The sequence below is a fragment of the Ascaphus truei genome, chromosome 4, assembly GCF_040206685.1.
Source record: "Ascaphus truei isolate aAscTru1 chromosome 4, aAscTru1.hap1, whole genome shotgun sequence".
NCBI classification, from domain to species: Eukaryota; Metazoa; Chordata; class Amphibia; order Anura; family Ascaphidae; genus Ascaphus; species Ascaphus truei.
In genome coordinates, this window is record NC_134486.1 from 177,620,472 (window position 1) to 177,642,530 (window position 22,059).

Below are 22,059 nucleotides of genomic sequence, written 5' to 3' on the forward strand. Positions count from 1 at the left end.
GCGATCAGGTGGATAATAAACTTTATATAAAAAACAGATATAAAAATGCGCACTTACAATGTGCAAAATTAAAACAAGCGTTTGTCACAATATATGTGTGTAGTGGGTTCACTGCAGCTCTCACCGCCTCCCCTGGATACTCCAAGTCTCCATCGCCTGCAGTGTGAGATCGCAGCTCCTCTCTTTGCGTCCTTCTGTGCGTCTGACGTCACAGCTCTAACGTTTGGGAAACTACGGGTCGCCCACTAGTCCAAAAAGCACCACTCTACGCGTTTCGCCCAGTCTTGATAGACTGCATCCGGCTTCGTCAGGCGTGTGTATGCTTGGGGTAAAAGGTGCCTATATATACCCTATTCTATCCAATAATATAATTATCTAAAACAATTAGACCAATGCCCATAGCGCTAAGTGCAATTTGATTAGGCAAAGCTGTACTCATTATTAAATAAACTCGATTAAAATGAGATAACATTATGAGAGTATGTAATAAATAACCCCAGTGATAGGCTGTATTCAGTATAATTATCCCTATATATTATCGCTATAGCCAAAATAATTACTGTTATCCCCTAGTATAATTTCATGCACCTTGTAATATGATAATTGTTAGTAGGTTATTTTGATAACCGATACACAGAGCACTGTCTCTATTAACTGACCCATTATTAATTAATTATTGAGTCCTAGTTCTCTGGTTTCACTATTTATAATAGTATCATATGCTTAAATATATTTATCCTCCGTGATCAAAAAATACACTTATAGTCTAATTTTATCTCCTCTATTGACGTTTCATGATGTCTAAATATGTATTATATACTCTCATAATGTTATCTCATTGTAATCGAGTTTATTTATTAATGAGTACAGCTTTGCCTAATCAAATTGCACTTAGCGCTATGGGCATTGGTCTAATTGTTTTAGATAATTATATTATTGGATAGAATAGGGTATATATAGGCACCTTTTATCCCAAGCATACACACTCCTGACGAAGCCGGATGCAGTCTATCAAGACTGGGCAAAACGCGTAGAGTGGTGCTTTTTGGACTAGTGGGCGACCCGTAGTTTCCCAAACCTCAGAGCTGTGATGTCAGACGCACAGAAGGACGCAAAGAGAGGAGCTGCGATCTCACACTGTAGGCGAAGGAAACTTGGAGTATCCAGGGGAGGCGGTGAGAGCTGTGGTGAACCCACTACACACATATATTGTGACAAACGCTTGTTTTAATTTTGCACATTGTAAGTGCGCATTTTTATACCTGTTTTTTATATAAAGTTTATTATCCACCTGATCGCGCTATGTAGTGCTCTTTCCCCTTTTTTACATACACTACCATCCCACTGACGAGACGAGCCTGGAGGGAGATCCACCCACCACGTATACCCCATGGGTAGCAGCCCTATCTGCTAAACGCATTCTTACTTCTGACATCTTGTGAGTAGGCATACCATCAGAACCAAGACTACACCCTATTATTTACCTCATTGTCAATACATCTACACTTAAATTTTGCACTGTTTTCTTCTTGTTTGTTTCCCATATACACACATAATTAGTGTTAGCCATGAGCTCCTGCATTTTGTTACGTCTTGCTCCCTTGTCCTGTTTTTCTCTGCAGCTTGATTCTTTGTGTACCGACCCGGCTTGAACTTGGAACCTCTCTGGATACTGACTATGGCTATACGGATCGATACTACTCAAACTTCTCCAATGCAGACCACGACTATACAGATCAATACTACGCTTACCTCTCCAACCCCAGACCACAGCTATACGGATCACTACAATTCCAATCTCTCGAACTCCAGACCACGGCTAACGGACTTTATTACTCTAACTTCTCCAACCCAAGACTCTGGCAAATATCTGATAACCCACTCTCTCCAATCTAGATCCAGCTACGTTGATGTCAAGAATCGGCATCCCCCGCACTCCCCACACAGAGCACTCTCTCCCCCCAGGGAGTCCCTGGACACACAAAACAATCCTGCCTTACCGACCTCTGCGGCTCCCCGCCCCTGCCGCCGTCGCGGGATCACTCCCCTCGGCAATTCCTCTGCTCAACGCCGGGCGCGCCCACACCCTCCCGCGCGCACACCTGCACCATCCACTGGCTCGGTCCACGCGCGTACACGCGTTACGGAGCACACTCATTCTGCATACTCTTCTTCCCGTCCCCCGGACCTCAGGCTCCGCCCCCGCACACCAGACGAGCATACTCAGGTTACCAACAAGACTCATCTGGCCTGTTATGCCTGCACCAATCTGCAATGTCTCCCTGTAGCTCTTCCTGTCCCGCCTCCATTCCTAATTGGACTTTCCTTCTTTATCTAGCTCCTCTAACATGGCTTGGACTACGACCTATCTCCGCTCTCCACTCCCTGACCTCGGCAAGGCATTCTTCACTCTCTCTCTCTACAACCGGTACCAGCAAGTATTGTCTACCTTACTACACCTGGCCTGGCAACACTTCATACCACACTCTGGACACGCTCCCTTTGCTGCGGGTGCGTGTATTACCACTTCCCCCTTCAGCTCAGGGGACGGGTCTGGTCTGCGGGCAGCACCGGCGTAACATTATGTCAAGCCCACAAGACGCAGACAAGACCGAACTTCAACAGTTTTTCTCCAATCTGCTTCAGCAAAACCAGGCCATGGCGGATCAAATTGTGGCACTTACACGCCAAGTCGCAGTACTCTCAGACCGAGTACCGACCGCAACCTCGCCAGATGTAAGCCCCCACTCCGCAAGCGCAGTTAGCATCTCCAATGTAAGGATTCCTCCCCCCAAGCCTTTTGCAGGTGAACCGCAAGAATGTAGGGGTTTCCTAAACCAGTGTGAGGTACAGTTTGAAATGGCCCCCCATCTCTACAATACTGGTCGCAAGAAGGTAGCTTACATTTATAACCTCCTCACTGGCAGCGCCCTAGCTTGGGCTTCCCTGGTTTGGGAGCGACATTCTGATCTTACCCAAGATTACCGGCATTTAAAGCAGAGTTCCAACAAGTATTCGATTCCCCCGCTCGTCGGGAAATGGCATCTGTTTCTCTTCTCCAGATCACTCAGGGACGGTGAATGGTGACACAGTATGCTGTGGAATTCCGGACTCTAGCAGCCGAGACTAACTGGGGACAAGAGGCTCTCATCTCCGTATTCTGGCAAGGCCTGGCAGATCCCATCAAGGATGAACTCTCTCGCCAATCCAGGCCGGATCAATTGGAGGTCCTCATTGATTTGGCCGTCCGAGTGGATCAACGTATCCAGGTACGCCGCTCAGAGCGTCAGCGCACTCGCTTCCATAACTTTCAGGTTCCGTTCTCCAGTACTCCCAGCAGCACTCCTGCTCCCCCAAGTGCTACCACACCTCTTTGTCCTGCACTGGAGTTGCCAGAGCCAATGCAATTGGGGGTACAACGCATCCGCACACCGATACGGCAGTTCTGCCACGCCGGGGGATTGTGTTTCTACTGCGGATCCATGGATCATCTGGTTCGGGAGTGTCCACTGCGTCCGGGAAACGGGATCACCCAGTGAGTACTGAGGGGCTCTCTCTGGGTGAAATGTCTCCACGTCCCCTTCATAAAGGTGAACTCCCTAAGAAACTTACATTTCCAGTCTCCCTTTCAGGAGATAAGTTCCAGACTTCTACCGTCGCTTTCATTGACTCAGGAGCTGGAGGAAACTTCGTGGACCTTGAATTCGCCAGGTTAAAGTGCATACCGCTCGTGAGGAAGAAGGTTCCCATTGCACTCGTCGGTATCGATGGACGTCCTCTTACCCCGGCCCTCATCTCCTTAGAGACAGCCCCCTTGCTTCTGTCCTCACATCTGCACAAGGAGATCTTAGTTCTCGATGCCATTCACGCTCCTGGGATACCCATCACCCTTGGTCTTCCTTGGCTACAGCTTAACAATCCTCTCATTGACTGGACTTCCTCTGCTCCCATCTCCTGGAGGCCGAGGTCAGGCGAGACTCATCAACTGCTGGCCAATACCTCTGTTCCCGAAGTTATTCTACCTTCTGTTTACCATCAATTCCGGGACGTTTTCAATAAGGTACAGTCAGACCTTTTGCCGCCACACAGGACTTACGATTGTCCGATTGATCTGGTTCCAGGTTAATCCCTACCCAAGTCCAAGACCTACCCCTTGTCGTTACCAGAATCTCACGCTATGGATAAATATATCCAGGAGAATCTCAATAAAGGCTTTATTCGTCTCTCCAATTCCAAGGGGCTGGGTTTTTCTTCATCAAGAAAAAGGACGGGTCGTTGAGGCCTTGCATCGATTACAGGGGTTTGAACCACATAACTATCAAAAATCGTTACCCCCTTCCCCTCATTACCGAACTGTTCGATAAATTACAGGGGGCCAAGATTTTTTCCAAGTTGGATCTACGTGGTGCCTATAACCTGGTGCGCATCAGAAAGGGGGATGAATGGAAAACGGCCTTCAACATGCGTAGTGGACACTACGAGTATCTTGTAATGCCTTTCGGCTTATGTAATGCTCCCGCTGTCTTCCAGGATTTCATCAACGACGTCTTTCGTAAGGTACTCAATATTTTTGTTATAGTATACTTGGATGATATCCTGATTTTTTTCCAAAGATCTCCAGGACCATATACGCCACACCTCCTACGTCCTTTCCCGTCTCTGTGAACACCATTTGTACGCCAAACTGGAGAAGTGCACCTTTCATCAGGTATCTACTCCATTTCTGGGGTACATCATTTCCGATGAGGGGTTTATGATGGACTCCGGTAAACTTCAAGCAGTTACTGAATGGCCAAGACCCAATTCTCTCAAAGCCATACAACGTTTTTTAGGGCTCGCTAATTACTATCGTAAGTTTATACAGAGTTTTTCTACCATTGCAGCACCCCTCACTGCGCTCACCAAAAAAGGAGCTGATCCTTCTGCTTTGTCATCCGAGGCCATCTCCACTTTTGAGACACTCAAGGAAGCTTTTATATCTGCACCTATTCTCCGTCATCCCAACATTGAACTTCCCTCCGTCCTGGAAGTCGACGCTTCTGATTGCGGCTCTGGAGCCGTTCTTTCTCAGAGACCCATGCCTCAAGATAAGTTACATCCCTGTGCATATTTTTCCAAGAAATTCACATCCGCCGAGAGGAACTATGACGTGGGTAACAGGGAACTTCTGGCCATGAAGATGGCTCTTCAAGAGTGGAGACACCTGCTGGAGGAGTCAAAAGAGCTGTTTACTATTCTCACGGACCACAAGAACCTTCTTTACATAGAACACAAATTCTTCTGGTGGAGGGGTTGCGCTTGGTGATAGAAGGTGGTCGAAGGTCTCATTCATCACATCCATGCCACCCTCCTGCTCTGGCGTCGGGGATACAGGGACATGAACACCGAGCAAATTATGTATCCCCGCTATGTCAGTCTCTATCTTCTCCATCCGTCGATTCATCTTCTCCATCCGTTGATCCATCTTCTGCATCCGTTGATCCATATTTAGCATCCGTTGATCCATATTTAGCATGGTCTCCAGAAGCAGATCTATTTTTGCCAGCACAATAGAGTTCCCGGGGATATCCACACTTATCCCATTCAGCATCCGGTCTAACGAGCTGCTTCTTTTGCATGGCGTGCTGTGGACATCTGGGTGGATGGGTGCTACGGAGGATGAGATGGGGGTTCCATGGAGAGAAGCGGCAGCGTCGTCGAAGAAAGGTGGAGGTGGTGACCTGTGTATATCCGGGAGAGGAGAAGCGGCAGCGTCGTTGAAGAAAGTGACCTCTGGATTTTCGTCTAAGCGCAAAGGAGAAAGTGACCCGTGAATTTCAGGGACACCAGCGGCAGCATCGTCGAAGAGCAGTAGAGAAGATGGGCTGAAGATATCCAGGAGAGCGGCGGCAGAATCGTTGAAGCGTATTGGAGGAAGTGGTCTGCGGGTTTGTTGGGTTGGCTGCCATTTGTTTTGCGTTGAGTGTACATCACCTTATTTCTTCTTGACATAATAAGGCTGACGTCTATTAAAACCCTTAGCCTTTGGGGTCAGCAGAAGGTTTTCTTTATTGGCCTTAGCCTGTCGCTTTGGCCTTGGCTTGGAAACTGCTGCTGCCTTTCGCTTTTTCTGTGTGATAGGCACGGCAGAGGCGAGTGGCTTCCGGCATCCGTAGAATCGAGATTGATCCATGGAAGCAGATGGCACAATGCAGTATCTGGACAAGGGCAAGTTCAGATAAAGATCATCGAGTGGTGGGCTATGCAAAGTGTGTAACCTTTTATGCATGGCGACGAGGTAGAGGTGTTGAAAGTGGGCGTACTCTAATGTGAGTCATTAACGTATAAATACACCATCCATTTTGTGGATTCACTGCACATTGAATACACATCGACTAAACATCGAATATACATTCTTGTGTTTGTATTTCTTTCTACTCGCAGCAATGCCTGTTAAAAAGATTTCAAAGGATCTCAGCATGCGAATTAAGGAGATGTACATGAGCGGACACCAAATTGCAGATATCCAACGCTGGTTAGCTACTTCTGGCCTCGTTGTGCCATCAACCACCGTGAGCTATCATGCACACGGAAAACCAGACAACGCACGAGGACACCAACGGTAACTAACGCGTAAGTATATTTATATAACTAAATTTATTTATTTTTTTATAAAATATTGTACTGTAGATCTACTAGTGTACTGTAATAGTGTACTGTAGATCTACTGTATCTAATTTTATAGTTATTTCGGTATATTTATATAACAACGGTATATGTATATTTTTTATATTGCTGCATATTAATAGAACAATATATTGTGTACTATCGATCTACTGTATCTAATTTTATAGTTATTTCGGTATATTTATATAACAACATTATATGTATATTTTTTTATATTGCTGCATCTTAATAGAACAATATATTGTGTACTGTCGATCTACTGTATCTAATTTTATAGTTATTTCGGTATATTTATATAACAACGGTATATGTATATTTCTTATATTGCTGCATATTAATAGAACACTATATTGTGTACTGTAGATCTACTGTATCTAATTTTATAGTTATTTCAGTATATTTATATAACAACGGTATATGTATATTTTTGAAGTGAAACTTCTTTAGTGGCACCTATTCTGATGGGGTAAAACGGGAGAGATGGGGGACAAATGTGAAACGGAAGTGACGGCAGGGCTTCCCCATCCCTCCCCCCCACACGCCTGCTGTGACATGCGGTGCCGGCGATAGCCGCCGGCGCCACTCCTAACGGCCGCCGTTAACCCCACACGTCCGCTGCCATGGGTGTACAAAGATGGCTGGCGCAGAGCTTCCGGTGCTGCGGGTGTGGGTGTAGTTAGATGGCGGAAGCCCCGCAAGTCCTCCGGCTGTGAGAGGAGGAGCCGCTGCTCAGCCTCTCTCCTCCCTAACTCCGCTTCCCCTTCCCTGTGTCCCGCTGACTGAGCGCCGCCGGGGCCGGAGGTGGAGAGCCGCCATTCCCCCCATACGTCCACACAGACATGGGAGGTTGAAGCGCATGCGCAGATTTGACCGCCGGGTCTCTCAGGCCAGGAAGCTATCTGCATCCGTTGATGCGAGGCAGCGCATGCGCAGAGTCGTCCGCCCCTCGTAGTGGCCTACTACACTGTAACTCACTGGATTGTTGTTTTTCTGTACATTGTAGGGAGACAACTCTTCTGGTCGACAAAATAAGTGAGAAGAATGATGAGAAGAGTGCATTAAGGGTCAAATACACTCTGCAAGAAAATCACAATCTCACTGTATCCGAGACCAGCATAAAGAAGATGAGACGCAGAATTGGATGGAAATATGGACGTGTGAGGTTAGTACTGGACAATACAGGAGGTAAAAGTGTTGTTTAAGAAACTGTACTGTACCTCTAAAACTAATTATTCCTTGTCATTACAGACCGTACCCCATGATAAGGGACGTTAACAAAATCAAAAGAGTGGTCCAGGCCCAGGCATGGATCTTCAGTGGGGAAACTTTCCAGGATTGCATCTTCACTGACGAGTCTACTGTATCGCTGGAGAAATTTGCCACCTTTGCATTCCACAAAAAAGGTTGCATATCTATGAAGCCGCGGCCAAAACACCCAGTGAAGATGCATGTGTGGGGTGCCATCTTTAGGCGTGGACCAGGATGCATTGTCATCTTTGAAGGTAAAATATAAAATATAATGTAGCCTTATGCATTGTACTGTATTAGTGTGCAGTTTTTTGAGCACTTTTCTTTTCTTGTTATAGGAATCATGGATAAAGCTTTCTTCCAAGACAAAATTGTGCCTGAGATTGTGGAATACATCACACGCGAGTTCCCGGGTGGTCACCGTTTCTACCAGGACAACGATCCGAAGCACACCGCGTCAACAGCGCATATCCTTGAGCGCGGTATCAACTGGGTGAAGACGCCAGCGGAGTAAGTGCGGTAACCGTGTCTCATTTTTTCCCCACTGTTTTTACTGTGTACTGTATCTCTTAAACTAAATGTCCTTTTTTTCCAATGACAGATCGCCAGACTTCAATCCGATCGAAATGGTCTGGCATCAGCTGAAGGACCATATCCGAAAAGTCGTGAAACCCTCCAAAAAGGATGAGTTGGCGAAAGGCATACTGAGTTTTTGGAACGATGTACTCACCGTGGAACGATGCAATAAATATATTTACCATATTGCGACTGTGTTGCCCATTGTGATCGCGCGTAATGAGCAAGCATCAGGAAGGTAGTATGGTATACTGAAGTAATGTACTGTAGTATTGTAAGTACAGTATGATATAGGTAAGTATGGCACAGATTTTTTCTTTCCTAGTAGTCAGAGTATACAGTAGTTCCAGTATAGACTAGTTTGATAGTATTACGGTAACTGCATACTGTAGTCCAATATGGAGTAGCTATACAGTACACAATGCCATAATACAGTATGCACCTACAGTACAGTAACTGCTCAAATTACTTCTTTCCAGAGAGAGCAGCACCAGCCATCTGGTTACAAAGTATTTAACAGTAGTCAGAGAATACAGTAGTTCCAGTATGGACTTGTTTGACAGTGCTAACAGCGTACTGTAGTCCAATATGGAGTAGCTACAGTATACAGTACACAGTGCCATAATACAGTACAGTATGCACCTAACTGCTCAATTTATTTATTTCCAGAGAGAGCAGCACCAGCCATATGGTGCTGAACTATTTAACAGTAGTCACAGTATACAGTAGTTCCAGTATAGACTAGTTTAACAGTACTACACAGCACACAATGCCATAATACAGTATGCACATAACTGCACTAATTTTTTGTTTTCTTGTCTTTTCAGAAAAAAAGGATGGACTGGGAGAGAGGGGGGTTTCGTGTACAGTCTGTGAACTGTTTGTACAATTAAGTGTACAGTATCTAAACAGCAGTAATGATGTACACAAAACCTCTCCTCTCTCAATGAACTACTGTACTGTACACAGAATGAGGAAGAAGATAAAGACGGAAAAAATTATATTACTATATATATTATTATATATTATATATTATTAATTAATATTATTATCAATGTGCATTATTCATGATTATCCACCGGCCCTCAATTTCCATCTGACAGAAGAACTTAATAAAGACTGCATTATGTATTATTCATGATTATTTTTATATTTGTTTTTTTTGGTTCCTGATAAAATAAAATAAATATGTATTTACATTCTTGATAATCATAATCATTGACAACAACCCCCGCCCCCCACACCTACAGTACACCAAAGAAAATGAATGAATGACAAAACAACTTGAATCCGTTAATGGTTTTTTAACTCTCAATTCTCACAGTGCTGTGCAAATCAGATTTACATATCAAATTCGAGAAGGGATTTTTCCAAAGCGTTACCGTAAACAAAGCCTCAAAGGGTTGGAGGGGGGGGGGGTTGTGTGAGTCATGCGCAGTAATCAGCTAGCTCCCATCTCAAAGAGGATTACACACAGGCGCAGTAAGGTGACGCTCGGCTAGGGACGGATTAAGAACACAATGGCAAACTTCAGAAAATGAATGACTCTGTGGAGGTGTCTGTCGATAAGAGTTTCAAATCCTTGAGCAAGCCTTGTGTGTGCATGGGATAGGGGGCTACAGGGTACAGCTGCATGAAGTTCAAAGATAATGACATACTTTAATTTCAAAAGGCAGTTCATCATAATAATATGATCCCTACACTCCCAAATACAGTACGTAAAAAGCACACAAATCAACCATGTGCAGTCAAACGCACAGGGTTGCAGTCAAAAGCTACAGCACAGATTGAATATCATAATATCAAGATGGTTTTTGCAGGCTCGTGGAGAAAAAAAAACATTAAAAACTGAGGAGAATTTTTTTTTTTTTTTTTGGTCACTCACTCAAGCAAGCAGTGGTGGGTGAAGTTACAGGTGCATGCGCAGTAATCATCTGCTGTCAAGCAGGAATCTGATTGAAACCAGAAAGACACACGTTCAAAGGAATGGCGTGGGAGAGATGTACTGCACTGTAGATAAGATAAGAAGTTGAAATATCCTGCAGTGCAGCAAATTATCCTGTGTGTGTGCGGGGGCGAGCGAGGGGAGAGCGCTGCATATGCCGAAATGTGACAGTGTTACAGTACTGTACACACCTGTGCGTTTCAACAATTTTCAAATGAGACATGCAAATGCATGTATACTGTAAATATGCAAATTTACAATTACTGCGCACGCACACGCAGACTGTGTACTGACGTAGGTTGAACTGCTAAGGTATTAGACTTCCAAGACAACAGCTCGTGAACGCCCCCCTGAGTTTTTAGACGGCATTGCAGTATTGCAGACAGCAAGAATAAAATGCTAATATCACGAGCGCTAAAATAACGCAATTCACTCCGGACTAAAAAAAAAAACGCATCTGACCGAGATTATCAGAGCGCCGCGCATATAGCCGATTTAGGATAAAGGCGGCCGCCACTGTATCCTTATTCATCCTGATCCTAAACTGCCTTTCACCCTAGAAGTAGATGCATCAGACATCGGTGTTGGTGCTGTCCTTTCCCAGAGGAAGAATCCTCAATCCAGATTGCATCCCTTTGCATTTTTCTCCCCAAAAAATTCTTCCGCTGAGTGCAATTACGATATCGGGAATCGGGAACTCCTGGCTGTGAAATTAGCATTAGAAGAATGAAGACATTTTCTGGAGGGCACTGAGAATCCCATAACTATCTTAACAGATCATAAAAATCCGTTATACATTGAATGAGCACGTCGTCTTGGAGCCCGTCAAGCCAGATGGTCATTATTCTTTTCAAGATTCAATTTCATAATATCATATCTGCATGGAACAAAAAATTTCAAGGCTAACGCCCTTTCCCGACAATTCTCTTCGGATGATAAATCTGAGGACCAACAAAGGCCTATTCTCCCTGCTAAGTGTATTCTTATCTGCAACCACCTTCAACGTTCTCAAAGATATTGTACGACAACAAGATCACACCCCTGCAGATTTCAATATTCCCGAGGGTCGTCTGTATACTTCTCCTACACACCGCAGGAAAGTTCTCCAATGGAGTCACTCCTCCAGAGCCGCTGGTCACCCAGGTACCAGGAGAACTTTAGATCTGATTTCCAGAACTTTTTGGTGGCCCAGGATTCAGAAAGATGTCAAGGACTTCGTAGCCGCGTGCCCAACTTGTGCCAGGACTAAGACTCCCAGGAATCTTTCTTCAGGACTTCTCCAGCCCCTTCCTGTTGCCAACCGACCATGAACACACCTGTCCATGGATTTCATTGTGGATTTACCGGTATCCAAGGGCATGAATACGATCCTGGTGGTCGTGGATCGATTTTCTAAACAGTCCCACTTTATGCCTCTCAAAGGTCTTCCCAATTCTTCCAACCTTCCCGTGTATTCATCAGAGAGATCTTTCGACTTCACAGAGTACCCCTGGTTATCGTGTCTGATAGGGGTTCACAGTTTGTGTCTCGCTTTTGGCGTTCTTTTTAAATACAACTGGGCATTTCTCTACATTTCTCCTCCGGGTACCACACACAGACGAATGGTCAAACTGAAAGGACCAATCAGTCCCTAGAACAATACATAAGATGTTTTGTTTCAGATTCCCAAGATGACTGGTCAGAACTTTTGCCCTGGGCAGAATTCGCCCATAACAACGCACAAAGTGGATCTACTCTGGAATCCCCATTTTTTGTAAATTACGGGTTCCATCCTTCTACACTCCCTATCTCTGTATCTTCATCAGGGGTTTCCGCGGCAGACGACAGGATTAAAGCATTGCAAGATCTTTGGAAAAAGGTTCAGGCAAACATCAAGACAGCTACCAATAAGCAGAAGACCCAGGCTGATCGCCACCGTAGACCTGCTCAGGAATTCAAGATTGGCGACAAAGTTTGGCTCTCATCCAAGAACATCAGGCTGAAGGCACCGTCTATGAAGTTTGCAACCAGATTTCTCTGTCCTTTTTCTATCTCAGAAAGGATTAATCCCGTGGCGTATCGTCTCGCGTTACCTCCTTCTATGCGGATCCCATCCGTTTTTCACGTCTCATTGCTTAAGCAAGTGGTCCAGAATACTCACTCAGTTCATTCGCCTCCCACTTCGTCTCATATGGTACAAGGCCAACCTGAGTATGAAATACAATCCATTCTGGACTTAAAGTTCTCAAGAGGCTCATTACAGTATTTGGTACACTGGAAGGGTTACGGCCCAGAGGAAAGATCCTGGGTTCCTAATCATCATGGTCATGCTTCCAGGATAATCCGTAACTTCCATTCCAAATTTCCGGATAAGCCTTCATGGAGTCGCCCGGAGGTCGCTCCTAGAGGGGGGGTACTGTGAGGATTCGCCGTTCCAGCGTTCAGGGACCATCCCCTCACCTGGCTGTACGTTGTGGTCGCTCGTCTAGTCGCCCCGCTGATGCGCGCGGTAGGCTCTGTCCCCGCTCTGTTGTTAAACAACACCAGCATGGCAGTGATGCGCGTTCCAGGCTCCGCCACCGCTCTGATGTCTCAAGGAACCGGCCTGGGAGTATCACACACTCTAAGTCCCGCCGTCTGAACTCTGTGACACGTGCAGCCTGCAAGCAACCTCCTACCTGATCGGCTGCATCATTGGACAAACCTGTGAGTACCAGTAGCCTATGACGATTCACTTCCTGGTTCCACCCCTGCCTGTTATTGGAGTCTCCTTCCTTTTATATGGAAACAAAAGAAACAGCACACAACGCCAAACAGTGAAGCAAGTAATGCTATATATTAGTAATTACAGGGTAATAAATCTGCGTACATCAAAACAGTGGAATAGGTGCATTTAGTGTGTTTCACACAAGTTACCACTCAGCAACTGTTGTCAGAAGAGTCTGCAGCTTGCTTCTCTCAGCGGGGGCGCTACGTTGGTTCAGGAGCAGGATTAATGTCCAAAACCCCTCATCCAACAGTACATCGCTCCCAAGGGGATTTCCCTTTAAGGCAACCACGATCCGTTGCAGGTATTGGTGCTTGGTGGGACCGCTCGTGCTTCCAAGCCGTCTGGTGCAGCTCGTGTAGCTCAGCGAGCAGATCCACTGTACGGGGGTGAGACCTCAGCTCTGCAAGGGTACACTCGGCGTGCCACGTTGTCGCTCCGTCACGGGATACTGCGTGATGACGTCACAGTCTCCGCAGCAGCGAGGGAACCGGCAGGGAGGCAGTGAAAGTCTCTCAAAGTCTCTCAAAGTCTCTCATATGCCCAAAATTACCACCGGGAGTAATACTAGCAGGGTGAAGCCAATGGAGGCAATGGCAATATTAAGGCACTAGATAAAAATCATCCAACATGTTTCGTAGAATAAACTACTTCTTCAGGGAATAATTTGGCCATTACCCAGAGGCCTTAAGTACCTAACAAAGATGTCTCATTGGTCAAACAATTAAAAATGGACCAATCATCTAGACTAGGTAATGGTTAAAGTGATAGGGAAAATGAAATCATTACTTTTAAAACAACAACTTTATTAACTACATACATAATAAAAAGATTTTATAAACATATAAACTAAACCTAGCATAAATAATTAAAAACATGCTGGAATAAAAGAAACACAATATTAGTACTAAAATAGATAGTATCAATAAATACATATAAAAGATGCAACTAGAAGTAACAATATAAATACGTATAGACAATAGAACGGAGCAGGGAAAACAGAGATACATAGATCAGTGATATCCCTTGGGTTTAAGTGGAGAAGGGGGCTAGAAATTTTTTTTTAATACAAATTCCTCTTAATAAAGTGCCCAGATGTCAACATCCTCATTTAACCCCTTAGGGGACATAGTATCTAACTTGTGTATCAAATATGTCTCCTTAGATGATAGTGTTTTAACTCTGTCCCCACCTCTTCTATTTACAGGAATAAACTGAATCCCCTTAAAAGTGAGACTGGACGGATCTTTGTTGTGGTGTAATAAAAAGTGTCTGGAAACACTGTGTTTTTCAAAACCATTTTTTATATTTCTGACGTGTTCCTGGATACGAACTTTAAGGCTGCGTTTGGTTCTGCCTACATACTGATATCCACACGCACATTCCAATAAGTAAACAATGTGTGTAGATGTACATAAAATAAAGTCATCAATATTAAAAACTTCTTGTGTGTTTTTAGAATTAAATGTATGCTTGTCAGGATGTTGGTACTTACAAATACTACACTTACCACAAATATAATTGCCTTTTGGTTTAGGCCCTAACCAGTTCTTTTGTACTGTAGTGTTATTACTTAAAAAAACATCACTAGGTGCTAGCAAATTTTTAATGTTTTTGGCTCTCCTATAGATAAACCGTGGTTTAGTGTCTAGATGTGATCCCAATATGGGATCATTGCACAAAATACCCAGTGTTTATAAAAAAAACCTTTTCGATGTCCCTATGTACGGAATTATAATCTGTAAAGAAGGCCACATTTAAAATTTCATTTTTCATTATTGGGCCTATTTTATTTCTTGTCTTGGTTCTATTTTGAATTAACATATCTTTACGATCCATGTTACGTACCCTTATAATCTCTCTTTCGAGAAGTTCCTTAGGGTATCCCCTCTCTCTGAATCTCAAAAATAGTTTATTAGCCTGCTTGTCAAAAACCTCTATACTACTGCAGTTATGTCTGAGTCTGACAAATTGCCCTCCTGGAATATTTTTTATCTATGTACTTTTGTGATTACTATTCGCCATCAGCAAATTGTTAGTATCCACCTCCTTAAAGAAGGTTTCAGTCTCCATAGTGCCATCCGCTCTGGAAGTAAGTCTTAAATCCAGAAAATCTATCTGGGTGGCATCCACCTTATGTGTAAACTCAAGGTTGAAATCATTCCTATTCAGGTTATCTACAAATGCACTGGCCGATGCATAATCACCGTCCCACACACACAGGATGTCGTCTATGTAGCGTTTCCACACAACGACATTCCTGTGGTAGGGTTCCTCGGGCACAATGAACTGAGACTCCCACTTACCCACATACAGGTTTGCGAAACTGGGGGCAAACCTAGTACCCATTGCAGTTCCGCAAACCTGCAGGTAGAAAGTGGAAAGAAACAGAAAATAATTATGTTTCAATATGAAACTAATAGACTCGAGAATAAATTTCCTATTTAATGGGTGCATTGTGGGGTCTACTTCCAAAAAGGAGTTGACTGCATCCAACCCTTTCTGATGGGGTATATTTGTATAGAGGGATTTTATGCCACATGTAATCCATACATATGAACTCTTCCATTTGAAATCTTTAAATAAATTTAGAACTGCAGTAGAATCCTTCAAATAAGAGGTTAATTCACCAACATACGGTTGGAGAAAAAAATCCACGTATTGACTAAGATTGGCTGTCATAGATTGTATATCTGACACGATTGGGCGTCCGGGTGGATCCACCAAGGCCTTATGTATTTTCGGCAGGTGGTAAAATATGGGGATCCTTGGGAATTCAGAAAATAGGAAGGCGAACTCTGTTGTTGTGATGACGGATAGAGTGACTGCATTATCTAATAGCGCTTTTAGTTCCCTTAAAAACTCGGCTGTGGGGTCCTTCAATAATTTGACATAGGACGATGTGTCGTTAAGAAGCCTTAAAGCTTCTTTTTCATAATCACACCTATTTTGGACAACTACGCCACCACCTTTGTCCGCCTGCCTTATAATTAGGCTTGCATCATCCTTCAATGTTTTAAGGGCTAGGGACTCGCTTACACTGAGGTTATGTTTAATGTTACCTGACTTAAAATTACGTGATAAAATGTTAAAATCATTGATGACCATATTAAAAAATGTATCAATATGATGACCCTTGGAATGTGCGGGATAGAACTTAGATTGGGTTTTAAATTCAGTATGTCTAATTTCTATTTCTTTATCAGAATTACTTGCAGCAACCATAGCAGCCTTACCAGGAATAAGGTCCATATCTTGTTTCAGAAAATGTCTCTTTAGGGTAATATTGCGAGTGAACTTGTGTAGATCTTTGAACAACTGGAAGGAGCTTGGTCCACAGGTTTTGGAAAAACTCAAACCCCTTCCAAGTATGCTCAATTGATCCTTACTTAAAACTGTGGAGGAGAGATTAAAAAACCCTTTGTTTGCTAGGTTGTTCTTTCCCAAGAGTACTCTCTTCTTTTGTGCTCTGGTCCCTCCTCGTGTTCCTCATCTGATGTAACCCTTTTCTTCCTTTTCTCTTGGGGGTATTCTATATATCTTTCACTGTTATTACCTTCCTTTCTAGTCTTGTTCTTACAGTATCAAGTCTAAAAAAGAAGGTGAATCTGTAGTGGGTTCAGGTCTAACCGGGCGTTTGGGTGAATATTTAGGGAAGTTCCTGGGTGAGTATCTAGATGTTCTCGCATGGGGGTCTTTGTGCTCATATTCATAATTTCTATGCTGTCCCTGTGGCCTTGAGCCATACCTAAAGCCCTCAATGTAGTTTTTCCCTTTATAATTGGGATTGCGATACCCATTACCATGGTTAGAGCGTGAGCGATCTCTATCTGATCGATCATTTTTATTGGTTCTGCTCTCTCTCTTCTGTTCGTAGGTGTGGTAATTTTCTTGTCTGTTCTTTGAATGTATAGACCCCCCTCTTTCTTTTTTATGGGGGATATACTCATCGCCTACTACCCTTCCTCTATCTTTTTTAGCCCAGTCCCTCTGTCTTCCTTGCTGGTAATCTAATTTGTCTCTTAAAAATTTATTGTGTTTCGTTTTTAAAAGTTCATCTTCTTCATACTCTAATTTAACTTTTAAATCATGCTCAATCTCCGAGCAATCAGTTTCTATCACTATCGGTTCTAATGCTTTAATTGCTTTCAAAATCTCCTTTTCTAAGTCTTTGATCTCACGGTTCCTTTCATATATTATTAACCTAATGAGATCATTAGAACACTCGTCCTGTATTCTGTTCCACTCCTGCATAAATTTAGGGTTATCCTTACCGAAGGTAGGGCTTTTTGAAAACCTGAGACCTCTTGGTATTCTACCCACATCCAAATAACTTTGTAGGGTTTTGGTCTCAAGCCAATGTTTACCCTCGGTAAGTAATAGCCGTTCTAATATTTTAAATTGTTCTTTAGCTGTTAAATTGATTGGTTCATTGGGCTGACCATGTACACTACCGACACACTTTATCACACTGCGGCCAGATCCGCAAGCCGGGAGATTTCCCGGCTTGCTAGTGGCCGCCCCTCGGCGTGCCGAGCGTCATAGACGCGCGGTCACGTGTCTTCGGGAGCGTGCGCCCCCTGCACGCGCGTCCAGGGGCTCCCCGAGGGAGCCCTGGTGTCCCGCGATCGCGGGACAGCGGCAGGGGGTTCCGGGGGACCCGGCGGACCCGGCAGCGGTAGGGAGAGCGCCCCGATCGGAGGGCGCTCTTCCGCTGCTTCGGCGCGCGCCCGTCACTCTCGGGCGCGCGCCAGGCTACTGCTGCGGCCAAGAAAGGGCAAATGCTCGAATAAACTTGGCCGCAGCAGTAACACTTCGTCTGTAAAGAGGAGTTTAAAGTGTTCCTCCCTTTCTACACAAGTTCACTCGCAATATTACCCTAAAGAGACATTTTCTGAAACAAGATATGGACCTTATTCCTGGTAAGGCTGCTATGGTTGCTGCAAGTAATTCTGATAAAGAAATAGAAATTAGACATACTGAATTTAAAACCCAATCTAAGTTCTATCCCGCACATTCCAAGGGTCATCATATTGATACATTTTTTAATATGGTCATCAATGATTTTAACATTTTATCACGTAATTTTAAGTCAGGTAACATTAAACATAACCTCAGTGTAAGCGAGTCCCTAGCCCTTAAAACATTGAAGGATGATGCAAGCCTAATTATAAGGCAGGCGGACAAAGGTGGTGGCGTAGTAGTCCAAAATAGGTGTGATTATGAAAAAGAAGCTTTAAGGCTTCTTAACGACACATCGTCCTATGTCAAATTATTGAAGGACCCCACAGCCGAGTTTTTAAGGGAACTAAAAGCGCTATTAGATAATGCAGTCACTCTATCCGTCATCACTACAACAGAGTTCGCCTTCCTATTTTCTGAATTCCCAAGGATCCCCATATTTTACCACCTGCCGAAAATACATAGGTTTGCCCCCAGTTTCGCAAACCTGTATGTGGGTAAGTGGGAGTCTCAGTTCATTGTGCCCGAGGAACCCTACCACAGGAATGTCGTTGTGTGGAAACGCTACATAGACGACATCCTGTGTGTGTGGGACGGTGATTATGCATCGGCCAGTGCATTTGTAGATAACCTGAATAGGAATGATTTCAACCTTGAATTTACACATAAGGTGGATGCCACCCAGATAGATTTTCTGGATTTAAGACTTACTTCCAGAGCGGATGGCACTGTGGAGACTGAAACCTTCTTTAAGGAGGTGGATACTAACAATTTGCTGATGGCGAATAGTAATCACAAAAGTACATGGATAAAAAATATACCAGGAGGGCAATTTGTCAGACTCAGACGAAACTGCAGTAGTATAGAGGTTTTTGACAAGCAGGCTAATAAACTATTTTTGAGATTCAGAGAGAGGGGATACCCTAAGGAACTTCTCGAAAGAGAGATTATAAGGGTACGTAACATGGATCGTAAAGATATGTTAATTCAAAATAGAACCAAGACAAGAAATAAAATAGGCCCAATAATGAAAAATGAAATTTTAAATGTGGCCTTCATTACGGATTATAATTCTGTACATAGGGACATCGAAAAGGTTTTTTTATAAACACTGGGTATTTTGTGCAATGATCCCATATTGGGATCACATCTAGACACTAAACCAAGGTTTATCTATAGGAGAGCCAAAAACATTAAAAATTTGCTAACACCTAGTGATGTTTTTTTAAGTAATAGCACTACAGTACAAAAGAACTGGTTAGGGCCTAAACCAAAAGGCAATTATATTTGTGGTAAGTGTAGTATTTGTAAGTACCAACATCCTGACAAGCATACATTTAATTCTAAAAACACACAAGAAGTTTTTAATATTGATGACTTTATTTTATGTACATCTACACACATTGTTTACTTATTGGAATGTGCGTGTGGATATCAGTATGTAGGCAGAACCAAACGCAGCCTTAAAGTTCGTATCCAGGAACACGTCAGAAATATAAAAAACGGTTTTGAAAAACACAGGGTTTCCAGACACTTTTTATTACACCACAACAAAGATCCGTCCAGTCTCACTTTTAAGAGGATTCAGTTTATTCCTGTAAATAGAAGAGGTGGGGACAGAGTTAAAACACTATCATCTAAGGAGACATATTGGATACACAAGTTAGATACTATGTCCCCTAAGGGGTTAAATGAGGATGTTGACATCTGGGAACTTTATTAAGAGGAATTTTTATTAAAAAATTTTTCTAGCCCCCTTCTCCACTTAAACCCAAGGGATATCACTGATCTATGTATCTCTGTTTTCCCTGCTCTGTTCTATTGTCTATACGTATTTATATTGTTACTTCTAGTTGCATCTTTTATATGTATTTATTGATACTATCTATTTTAGTACTAATATTGTGTTTCTTTTATTCCAGCATGTTTTTAATTATTTATGCTAGGTTTAGTTTATATGTTTATAAAATCTTTTTATTATGTATGTAGTTAATAAAGTTGTTGTTTTAAAAGTAATGATTTCATCTTCCCTATCACTTTAACCATTACCTAGTCTAGATGATTGGTCCATTTTTAATTGTTTGACCAATGAGACATCTTTGTTAGGTACTTAAGACCTCTGGGTAATGGCCAAATTATTCCCTGAAGAAGTAGTTTATTCTACGAAACATGTTGGATGATTTTTATCTAGTGCCTTAATATTGCCATTGCCTCCATTGGCTTCACCCTGCTAGTATTACTCCCGGTGGTAATTTTGGGCATCTGAGAGACTTTGAGAGACTTTGAGAGACTTTCACTGCCTCCCTGCCGGTTCCCTCGCTGCTGCGGAGACTGTGACGTCATCACGCAGTATCCCGTGACGGAGCGACAACGTGGCACGCCGAGTGTACCCTTGCAGAGCTGAGGTCTCACCCCCGTACAGTGGATCTGCTCACTGAGCTACATGAGCTGCACCAGACGGCTTGGAAGCGCGAGCGGTCCCACCAAGCACCAATACCTGCAACGGAGCGTGGTTGCCTTAAAGGGAAATCCCCTTGGGAGCGATGTACTGTTGGATGAGGGGTTTTGGACATTAATCCTGCTCCTGAACCAACGTAGCGCCCCCGCTGAGAGAAGCAAGCTGCAGACTCTTCTGACAACAGTTGCTGAGTGGTAACTTGTGTGAAACACACTAAATGCACCTATTCCACTGTTTTGATGTACGCAGATTTATTACCCTGTAATTACTAATATATAGCATTACTTGCTTCACTATTTGGCGTTGTGCGCTGTTTCTTTTGTTTCCATTTCCTAGAGTGTGGGGGGTGCTGAGCCACCCCCTGTGTTTATAGCAGCAGACGCCTCTACAAATACACGGTTATGTGATATAATTTCACCCTCACTGTGGTTATTGTGATTTATTTCTTGGTCACTTATTTACAGTATGTGGTTTAGTCACTGCACTATATTTTTATTCTAAATTCTGGGTTAGATAGTTGCGCACAGTATTTTCTCTGTTTTTTACTGTCCTTCCTTTAACACCCTGCACTTTCAGCTTACCTTTGCTGAGCATAGTCAGTGTGAAGCCGTGCCTTGCTGCATTCTGTTCCTGATACCTTGTTTTGTCTTGTCTGCCTGATTAACCCTTTGTTGCCTGAACCCGGCTAGTTTCTTGGGCTCCGCTTCTCTCCGCTCCTGACCTTGGCAAAATACTCCGACGATCCGCTCTTCTACAATCCTCACCTTGGCAAAGTATCCCGACGATCCGCTCTTCTACAATTTTCACCTTGGCAAAGTACCCCGACGATCCGCTCTTCTACAATCTTCACCTTGGCAAAGTACCCCGACGATCCGCTCTTCTACAATCCTGACCTGGCAAGTATATACGACTACTCTGCACTCTATAACCCTGATCCGGCTTGCACGACCAATCTACATCCTACACTACCGACACATTTTATTGCTCATCGGCCAGATCCGCAAGCCGGGAGATTTCCCGTCTTGCTAGTGGCAGCCCCTCGGCGTGCCTCGCGTCACTGACGCGCGGTCACGCGTCATCGGGAGCCTGCGCCCCCTGCACGCGCTTCCAGGGCTCCCCGAGGGAGCCCTGGTGTCCCGCGATGTGGGGGACGGCGGCAGGGGGTTCCGGGGGACCCGGCGGACCCGGCAGCGGGAGGGAGAGCGCCCCGATCGGAGGGCGCTCTTCCGCTGCTTCGGCGCGCGCCCGTCACCCTCCGGCGTGCGCCAGGCTACTGCTGCGGCCGAGAACGGGCAAATGCTCGAATAAACTCGGCCGCAGCAGTAGGTGCGCCCGCGTGGCTATGGGTTGGCGTTTCTCAATTCCCTACCTCAGCACCGCGGTCGCACTTCGTTTGTGGTGAGCTACGCGTTACAAGTAGAAATACACTCCTACATGCTAAAAGTGGACATAATCGAA

The 22,059-nt window shown here is 44.1% G+C and overlaps 1 long non-coding RNA gene across 1 annotated transcript; it reads left to right on the forward strand.

The window, feature by feature from the left end:
• The first annotated feature begins 6,500 nt into the window (after nucleotides 1–6,500).
• On the forward strand, nucleotides 6,501–8,124 carry LOC142492025 (uncharacterized). The gene is made up of 3 exons (XR_012800677.1): nucleotides 6,501–6,612; nucleotides 7,670–7,828; nucleotides 7,915–8,124. It is a non-coding gene; the product is annotated as an uncharacterized LOC142492025 (long non-coding RNA).
• Nucleotides 8,125–22,059: the final 13,935 nt, after the last annotated feature.